General features: G+C 56.1%; 1 protein-coding gene across 2 annotated transcripts in view; it reads right to left on the bottom strand.

Moving 5' to 3' along the window:
- Positions 1–7,453, bottom strand: part of AHNAK2 (AHNAK nucleoprotein 2) — a 31,594-nt gene extending 24,141 nt beyond the window's left edge. Inside the window, exon 1 of one of the 2 annotated variants that reach the window (XM_024982212.2) lies at positions 7,435–7,453. The gene's annotated coding sequence lies outside the window, so the exon portion shown is untranslated. Of the gene's footprint in view, positions 1–396; positions 616–7,434 lie in introns of those variants that run through there. The other variant, XM_059879398.1, reaches the window with a different exon arrangement.
- Positions 7,454–7,709: the final 256 nt, after the last annotated feature.

Here is a 7,709-nt window from a genome sequence, read left to right on the forward strand (position 1 = left end):
TCAGAACGTTCACAAGAAAGAGACAATTTTGAAAGCAACAAGGAAACGTGGCCCGTCATATTTGACGGTGGCACAGTGCAATTACTACCCAAGACCATGGAAGCTGGGAAAAAGTGGAACGACAGACTCAAATCGTGAGAGAGAAATGTTGTCAAACACGAATTGCACATCTAGTAAAGTACCCTTCAAACATAAAGGCAAAACAAAGACATCTGCAAAAGAACAAAGACAGAGAATTCACTGCCAGTCTTCCTAGAAGAAATGCTAAAGGAACCGGTATTAGGTACTAGCCCGTTTCCACAGAAAGAAACGAAGAATGCAGAAAAGGGTCACTATGTGGGCAAATATAAAAGACGCAGCAAACACATCTTTCCAATGAGATATCTATAAATATACCTCATTCCATCTTTTAACTGCTTTAAAAGATATGACCGTATAAAGCAGGGGTTTGCAGACTTCTCTCGTGACAGGTCAGACAGCACGCATTTCAGGCTTTGCAGGCCGTGTGGTCTTCCTCGCAGGTCCACGGTTGTCGCTCAGCAGCGGTTGCAGACAACATGCAAATGAACGAGCACGACTGTGACCCAACAAAACTCCACCTTCAAAACAAGCAGCGTGACGGATTCGGTGCACGGGCCATAATGTGGCAACATCCCATAAAAGGTGGTAATCATACAGTCATATTGTTGGGATTATAATACATACAGATGTAATATATGCGGCAATAACAGCAAAAAAGAAGGAGAAGGATATATGTTGGATCAGTTTCTATATTTTAGCAGAATTAAGTAACTGCTAGGGACTACCAGTGGGAGTAGGCTCGGGCTACAAACGGGCTCCTGAGAACTGGGGGTGCTGGGAATGTTCTAGAACCGGACAGGGTGCTGGCTGCACAGCTCTGTAGAGTTACTGAAACGACTGAGTCGCGCATTTACAGGGGGTGAGGCTCACGGTGTGCAGATCACACCTGAGCAGACCTGTAAAAGGAAAAGGCAAGTGACTGCATAAACAAAGTAAAACAGAGAATCCAGCGTCTGTAGGAGTAACGCTCACGACAACTACACCATGAAGGGAGGGGCTGCGGGACGGATGCTCCTTCTGTAAAGCTCTCACATCACACGCGAGCGAGTGTCACGTGACTGGAAGACACACTGAGATAATAAGAAATACGTGGTGTAAACCACGAAGCAGCCGTCAAGATGAAGAAGATGTGTAGCTAACAGGCCAACGGCGGAAATAAAATACAATACTAAAAATGTGTGTTTGTAAAATATACATTAATATAAATGGCAAAATAATAAAATATGCATACATGCACATATACAATGCTTATGAGCGTATCATTGTATATATACATATAGAATGATTTGTATATACAAGAATGTATATAGTTTGGATATATACAAATTATATGTATAATTATATGTGTAATGTATATAATTTACATTAATTACATTAATATAATTATACACGTATGTGTATAATTTACATTAATATTTGTCTAATACATAATTATATACATTTAATGTATAATACATATCAACTTATAAATATGAACTTTATACTTATATATGCAATATATGTTATTAAGCAATTATATACATGTGTGTGTGTGTGACGCCAAGTTGCTTCAGTCCTGTCTGACTCTGTGAAACCCTATGGACCGCAGCCTACCAGGCTCCTCTGTCCATGAGATTCTCCAGGCAAGAATGCTAGAGTGGATTGCTGTGCCCTCCTCCAGGGGATCTTCCTGACACAGGGATGAAACCCACGTCTCTTAGGTCTAGCCTGCACTGACAGGGGGGCTCTTTACCACTAGTGCCACCTGGGAAGCTATGTATACATACTTCAGTAACTCTAAAACATGGTAAGGGATGAGGGGAAGAGGAGCAAAGGATGGACTGAGTAAAATTAGGAAGCAACTAGCAAGATGGTAGGATTTAAGCCGCCCGTATTGACAATATATTAAATATAAAAGGACTCAAAGTTCCAATCAAAAAGGTAGAGATTGTCAGATGAAATTTAAAAACCAACCCTGATTACATGCCATCTAGGCAAAATGGGCTATAAATAAGAAGAAGTGAGGTGAAAGTCGCTCAGTCGCGCCTGACCCTTTGCCACCCCATGGACTGTACAGTCCGTGGAATTCTCCAGGCCAGAACACTGGAGTGGGTAGCCTTTCCCTTCTCCAGGGGATCTTCCAAACCCAGGGATTCAACCCAGGTTTCCCGCATTGCAGGCTAATTCTTTACCAGCTGGGCCATGAGGGAAGCCAGCTATACTGGAGTGGGTAGCCTATCCCTTCTCCAGCTGATCTTTCCAACCAGGAATCAACCCGGGGTCTCCCGCATCGCAGGTGGATTCTTTACCAGCTGAGCCACCAGGGAAGCCCTTAAATGGAGAAGACAAGACAACATGGGGTGTGCAGCACGCAGGCTCAGTCACGCAGTTGTTTCTGGCTCTTTGAGACCCCGTGGACTGTAGCCCGCCAGGCGTCTCTATCCATGGGGATCCTCCAGCCAAGAACACTGGAGTGAGTTACCATTTCCTTCTCCAGGGGATCTTCCAAACCCAGGGATCGAACACGTGTCTCCTGCATTGGCAGGCAGGCTCTTTACCACTAGTGCCACAAGGCAAGAAAAAAAATATCTCATCATTTCAAAATAATAATCATTTTAAAACTAATCATTTCATAATAATAATAAAGGGCACAATTCATCAAAAAAAAAAATCTACGTCTGTATACACCTAATAACAGGGGCAAAAAACACTGAAAACTGGAAAAACTGAAAGGAGAAATAAACAAATTCACATTGAAGACAGAGACTCTAACACTCCGCTCAGTGCCCGAAAACCTTCTGAAACAAAATAGGGAAGAAGAGAACTGGCCCACCCGTCACCCCACAGGCCACACTGACCCCTGGAGATCACGCCACCTGGCGGGAGCAGGGCACGCATTCCTCTTCACTGAGATGGACCAAGCGCCGGCCCGTTTAAATATCTCAATAAATTAAAAATAATTTAAACCATTTACAGTCAGCTAGGTATTTACTCTGACCCCCAACAGAACCAAGTCAGTAGGATATAAACACAAATATCAAAGGAAAAGAATAGAAAGTCTACAATAGTCCCATGCTTTGTAAGATCAATTGATTTTTGACAAAGCAGCCAAAATATTCCAATAGAAAATTAATAGTCTTTTCAACAGCAGTGCTGGGACAAGTGGATATGCATTTGCGGGGGGGGAATACCTGGACGCTTACTTCGTAGCATGTGGAAAAATTAAGTCAAAATGAATCACAGAGCTAAATGTAAAACTTACAACTGCCAGGCACTAGGGATGGATTCCTCTGGGAGGGGGCAGACCAGCTGGGGAGAGGCCTCAGGAGGGGGTTGCGGTGTACACCAGCGCGTCCCCCTTGGGAGAAGGCATTTAGCTACTGACACACCGATGACTTGTACCTTTTCCCAAAAAATGTTTCAATTCTACATAACATTGAAATGAGGAAATTATAAACTGTATGCCAATAAACTTGGAAATGCTACTGGCGGTAGCAGCAGCAGCAACCTTGAAAATGCAGAGGAATTGGACACACTCCTAGAGACACCGGGGCCAGCATCGCTCAGGAGAAACCGGCTATGCAAATAGTCCTGTGATGATTCAGCGATCAAAACCCCTCCTTAAAACCGGTCTACCAGCGCCTGCAGGCCCAGCACTCCCTGAATTGTACTCAAGATTCCAGGAGAAGCGCTCTGGATCTTACAGACTCCAGCCGGGCTCAGAGAACCCTCCCTGGGTGAGCACGCACTGCTGGCGAGGAGGCGACACCTGCCAACCGCGGAGTTCCCACCAACCCCCGCCAGCAGGGCTTGGAGCAGGCGGGGACCCCTGTCCCACGGGTTGGTCCCCAGCGCGTCCCTGTCCCCATGGAGCCCGCGGGGGACGCCCAGGCCTGGGGGGAGTGCAGCTCTGGCGTTTCCTCTCTGGCCAACTTGCCCGTGTCACCCGAGCAAGCCCGTCCCACTCTGAGCCTTGACTTCCCCGGATGTTAGAGAGCTACTATGCCCACGGAGAACCAGAGGGATGCAGAGGTCGGGGCGCGGCGGGGAGGTGGGAGCCGGTCCCGGCGGATTCCAGGCCGCCCGCGGGAAGAGGAGACCCAGGTCTGCTCCCCGCCGAGCCCGCTGCCCTGCGGAAGCCAAGGGCGAGGGCAGCGGACCCCGCACCGTCCAGCCGTAGTCTCCCTTCCCGTCCTGCCCATTCCCAAAGTGGGCGCGCTGGGTCTGCTCCGGGACCGGATGCGGCGGGGGAAGGCCAAGGGTGGCCGCGCCCCGGCCCGGGGTCCCTGGCCTGGCCCGTTCTGGGTGGCCTCCCGCTCCCTGTGCCCCGCGCTCCGGGCTAGGGCGCCGGCAGAGGGGCGGGGAGCTGCGCGGACCCGCCCAGGAAGGCAGCCAGGCCGCCCCCAGCCCGCAACCTTCTCTGAGTCACAGCAAAACAAGGCCGGGACCGCCCTCCGCGCCGGGCTGGCAGGCGTGTCCCTGGGGGCGCGGGCGGCGGCCCGCCCAGAGCCGGATCGCGGCTACGGCTACGGGAGGCGGGGGACCCCAGGCGGTGTGCAGCCGGGCCTTGGGCTGGGCGCTGCGGTGCACGGCCCCAAAGTCAGGTGGGGATCCCCCAGGCCCCGAGAATTTGTACCCCCGGACCTGCTCCCGGGGAGGCTGGAGGCTGAAGGGAAAGGCCGGAGCGGGGCGGGGGGAGAACCTGAGGGTCCGGGAACCTGGGGGCAGGCAGGCTCAGCCTGCCCAGCTTGGGCTGGACCCGCGCTGCTCCTGCTGTTGAGGTCCCAGCTGGCCTAGTCCCGCCCCCACAGTAACCCCGCCCCCATCCGCCCCCCCGCCCCCACCCCCACCCCCACCCCCCACAATAACCCCCGCCCCCATCCGTCCCCCCGCCCCGACCCCGGGTGCAAGAGCCCTGTACCTGAGGTAGGAACCAAAAGTGGGGGCTCAGGGAGGCTCAGGGAGGCAAGCACAGGCCAAGCCCAAGGTCAGGCGGGTGGGAAGGTGCAGGGCTGTAAGTTCTGGGTCCCTGTGCACCCCTTAAGGCAGAACCCCAGGCTGGCTGGAGCCCAACCCAGAGACGCACAAACAGGAAGGAGGAAATCCTGCCTGCCCCAGGGCCAAGTGGCCAGCAGCCCTGCCAGCCTCGGACCTGCCCCCACGGAGGGGAGAGGAGGCCTCCTTGTAGCCCCGAGCTCTGTCCTGCCAGTCCCTGTGTCCTGTGGCCCCCTGCACCCTGAGTGCACGCGAGGAGTCCCGGCAGCCGGCCTGACCCGGCGGAGAGCCCAGACCCAGCACTCGCCTGGAATAAAGACTGATAACATAAGGTCACCAAAGCCCACTTTGCAGAGGAGGATGTGGAGGTGACTCGCTGAGCCAGGCCCAGCCGGTCTGGCTGCTGGCACCTGCTGCCTCGCCCAATGCCTGTCCCCTCCTCCCCAGGGCTCAGGCCCGGCCGTGGCCCCGGCACCCGGGTTGGGCTACATACACACCCTAACTAGTCCACGGCCTCAAACGCTACCTGCTGGGGGACTTGGGGGGTAGGGGGTGGGCAACACATCATCAGAAAAGCTTCACTTCCAAGAATGGTAATCCTCTGGGGTGGGGCCTCCAGGAAGCATCTGTGGAGTGGGCAGAGCCAAGGAGCAGCCCGATGCTGGCTGGGGGACAGCTGCAGAAAGGGGGCGTTCACCTGGATGACTTCCCCACACTCACCTTGTCCCTGGGGCCCCGGACTGACCTGGGGACTCTCCCACCAGCCCCAGCCAGGGGGCAGTTCTTAGGGGGCCCAGCGTAGGACCATTCATGGGCGCAGCAGGTTTCATAAACAGAACCCTGACTGACCGCCCCGGGAGCCCAGCTCCAGCCTCCAGGTGGGCCAGGTGTGGGGCGAGTTTACTCGGACAGCGGTAGGGCCGGGGACTGCCAGTGCAAGGGGAAGGAGGGAGGCAGCAGCAGGGCCTTTGATAGTGGGCTGAGTGTCCACCCCTGGGGTGCGTGTGTGTGTGTTCACAAGCCTGAGGGCGTGTGTTCATGGGGTCTTCATGCCCATGTCGGGTGTGTGTGTGTGGACAACATGCACAGCCCCAGGGGAGCCCCTGGCTGGCCCAGGCTCCCTCCACAGGGGACGCTGCCCTCAGGCTGGGAGCCCAGTGCCCACAGGGGTGCCTGGGACACCCCACCTCACCCCACCCTGGAATGTCAGGAGGAAAGGGCTGAGCGCAGCTGACTTGTCATGAGACCGCCAGACTTTCTGAAGCAAAGCCCACAGGCAGTTGAGGGCCCGCCCTGCCTCCCCGGAATTTCTCAAGAGAGGTCTGCTGCCCGGGATGGCAGCCTGGGCTTCGGCTCTGCTTGCAGGAAGCCCTCGGTCCCCCCGGCCCACAGCCACCTCCACTGCAGCCCCGGCTGCCACCAGCTTCCAGGTCACCCTCTCCAGCCTGGCTGTCTGCCTGGCCCACCAACACCGGTGCCCTCCCTGGACCTTTGGAGCTGGGCTCCAGACCAGCCCTCTCTCCCGACCTCTGTCCTTCTCATATGCAGCTTCCTCTGCCATCTCACTGTCATCTCACTGGCCAGCTTGGCCACCTTGTCATCATCTCTGGCCACTGCCCAGTCCCTGGTTCCTGGAACATTGTCACCAACACTGGCATGCAGTAGGTGCATACTAAATGCTAGAGCCGGGAGTAGGTGGGTAGAGGAAGGGACGGCGAGTCCCGCCCAGCCTGAGGGTGCAGCGGGGTCTCAAGGGCTAGGAGGGGCAGCAGGTGAGCTCAGCGCATCTCCTTCTGCACCTGGACGCTCGGAGGCCTGAAGGCGGCTCCTGGACCAGCAGCTGCACGGGCCTGGCAGCAGAAAGCAGTGTCTGGACCCTCCCACCCAGCCCAGCAGGCCCAGCAGGCCAAGTCTGACTGTATCCAGGCTGAAAGGCCAGCACCCAGGTGCCCAGTGCCATGTGACCCTGGGATGCTGCCGCAGGCCCCCACGGCCTGCCCGGCACCTGCAGATAAGTTTGGCTGAAGCCCCCTCCCCTTCCCCAGGCCCTCAGCGCACCAAAGCATCACCTGAAGGACCCACCCTCAGCCACACAGCCCAGCTGGGGGTCTGCCTTTTCTGGGACTGAAACGGCCATGCTGACCATGGTGACCCTTGGCCACCAGGACCTGACCAGCCTGCCCCTCCAGCATCAGCTGGGCTGGAGGAAGGCAGACTCAAGGAGATGGCGATGGAGATGCCCAGCCCAGCTCTGCCACCCTCCTCCCAGAGTCACCCCCTCCACCCTGCAGGGGTGCCTGGGCCCGCCAGGGCTGAGCTCAGAAGGGGGCAGGGGGCAGGGGGCAGAGGGTGGGTACCAAAGACCGCTCAGCCGCTTACCGAGGCAGACGTCCTCCCAACTTGCCCCGAAGTGAAGATCCAGACTCCCAGCTCCCTGGGTCTGTCCTCCAGGCTCCTCCCCTCCACACAGCGCCCTCAGGCCCCGCCCTCATGCCCCCTTCCCAGCCAGCCCAGAGTCAGCCAACACCTCTCCCCGCCCAGAGGGACTGGGCGGGCCCCCTCACAGGCCCCCACAGCTGGGCCAGGCCCCTCCCGCTCAGTTTCAGGAGCAGGGGGGCCCGCGCCCTCCCCCAGAGTGCCCCCCCAGTCAGAGC

Source organism: Bos taurus, chromosome 21, assembly GCF_002263795.3.
Source record: "Bos taurus isolate L1 Dominette 01449 registration number 42190680 breed Hereford chromosome 21, ARS-UCD2.0, whole genome shotgun sequence".
Lineage (NCBI taxonomy): Eukaryota > Metazoa > Chordata > Mammalia > Artiodactyla > Bovidae > Bos > Bos taurus.